This window comes from Rhinolophus sinicus, chromosome 6 (assembly GCF_057876585.1).
Source record: "Rhinolophus sinicus isolate RSI-liver-muscle chromosome 6, RSI-T2T, whole genome shotgun sequence".
Classification (NCBI taxonomy): Eukaryota; Metazoa; Chordata; class Mammalia; order Chiroptera; family Rhinolophidae; genus Rhinolophus; species Rhinolophus sinicus.
Genome location: NC_142506.1, coordinates 42,985,001 through 42,987,318, shown reverse-complemented (window position 1 = coordinate 42,987,318; position 2,318 = coordinate 42,985,001).

The following is a 2,318-nucleotide window of genomic DNA, read 5'->3' as shown; positions in this document are numbered from 1 at the left end:
TTAAAAAAGAAGAACAAAATTGGAGGACTCACACTTCAAAACTTATTACAAAGCTGCAGTAATGCAAACAGTGTAGTACTGGCACAAAGACAAGCTTACGAAGTAACGGAACGGAACAGAACGCCCAGAAATAAACCCTTATGTATATATATGGCCAAGTGATTTTCCATAAGGGTGCCAAGACCATTAAATGAGGAAAGAACAGTTTTTTCAACAAATGGTGCTGGGAAAACTAGATATCTACCTGCAAATGCACAAAGTTGGACCCAAACCTTACAACATATCAAACATTTACTCATAATGGATCATAAATGTAATCTATGAGCTAAAGCCATATAAAACTCTTAAAAGAAAACATAGGGGGAAATCTTCATGACATTGGATTTGGCAATGATTTCTTAGACATGACATCAGAAGCACATGCCACAATCAAATATATGATGATGGAAGGAGAACTGACACTGGGCGGTGAGCACACAATGTGATACATAGATTATGTGTTACAGAATTGTACATCATTTGAAACCTATGTAATTTTACTAACCAATGTCACCCCAATAAGTGGAAAGAAAGAAAGAAAGAAAGAAAGAAAATAAGAAAGAAAGAAAGAAAGAAAGAAAGAAAGAAAGAAAGAAAGAAAGAAAGAAAGAAGCAGCACGAGCCACAAAAGAAAAAATCGTTAAATTGAACTACATTAAATTTTAAAACTTCAGTGCATCAAATCAAAAAAGCAAAAAGACAACCCTCTGAATGGGAGAAAATATTTACAAATCATATATTTGATAAGGGGTTAATATCCAGAATATATAAAGAACTCCTATAACTCAACAATAAATAACCTGATTTTAAAGTGGGCAAAGAACTTGAATCAATCGACATTTCTCCAAAGAATACATACGAATGGTCAATAAGCACATGAAGAAGTGCCTCATGTCACTAATCAGTAGGGAAATATGAGTCAAAACCATGATGAGATTATCATTTCACACCCATTAGGATGACTACTATAAAAAATAAAAAGAATTTTAAAAACCCAGAAAACAATAAGTGTTGGTAAAGATGTGGAGAAATTGAAACACTTATACCCTACTGATAAGAATGTAAAATGGTGCAGCCATTGCAGAAAACAGTTTGGTGGCTCCTCAAAAAGTTAAATAGAATTAACATATGATCCAGCAATTCCACATCTGGGTATATAACCAAAAAAAATGAAAGAAAGACCTCGAACAGATATTTGTACACACATATTCACAGCAGCATTATTCACAACAGCCAAAATGTGGAAGCAAACCTAGTATCCATCAGTGGATGAGTGGATACACAAAATGCGGTACGTACACATGATGGAATATTACTCAGTCTTCAAAAAAGAAGGAAACTCTGACACACGCTGCAACATGGATAAACCTTTACATTATGCTGAGTAAAATAAGCCAGTCATAAAAGGACAAGCACTGTATGATTCCACTGACATGAGGTATTTAGAATTGTCACATTCATGGGGAGAGAAAATAGAATGGCGGTTGGGGGATGGGGAAATGGGGAGCTATTGTCTAATGGTTACAGAGTTTCAGTTTGAGATGATAATGTTCTCAAAATAGATAGTGGTAATAGTTACACAGCATTGTGAGTATACTTAGTGCCAATGAATTATACACTTAAAAATGGTAAATTTTATGTTACATGTATTTTACCCCAATTTTTAAAAAAATTAATGAATATTTAGGTGTGAATCTAACAAAACATGTACGTTGTATGCTGAAAACTACACAATGCTGATGAAAGAAATTTTTTAAAAATATCTAAATAAATGGAGATAAAGACTGTATGTATAGATTGGAAGAATCAACATAGTAAAGTTGTCAGTTCTCCCAACATTGATATACAGATTTATCATAATTCCTATAAAAATCCCAGCAAGAGTCTTTGAAGGTATAGACAAAGTTGTTCTAAACTTTATATTGAAAGGCAAACAAACTTGAATAACTAACACAGGTTTGAAAAGGAAGAATAAAGCTGCAGGAATGAGTCTGCCCAATTTCAAGAATTATAATACACAGCTACAGTAATGGAGACTTGGTGTTGTCAAAAAGGCAGACTTCCAGGTCAATGGAACAGAACAGAGTCCAGAAATAGACCCACACAAATATGCCCAACTGTTTGACAAAGGAGCAAAAGCAATTCAGTGAGGAAGGATAAGCTTTCAACAAAGGGTGCTGGGGCATGTGGACAAACAAGCATTTGGGTTGTAAGCAAAACAATGAACCTTACACAGAAATGGACTCAAAATGGATCACAGACTGAAATGTAAAACTACA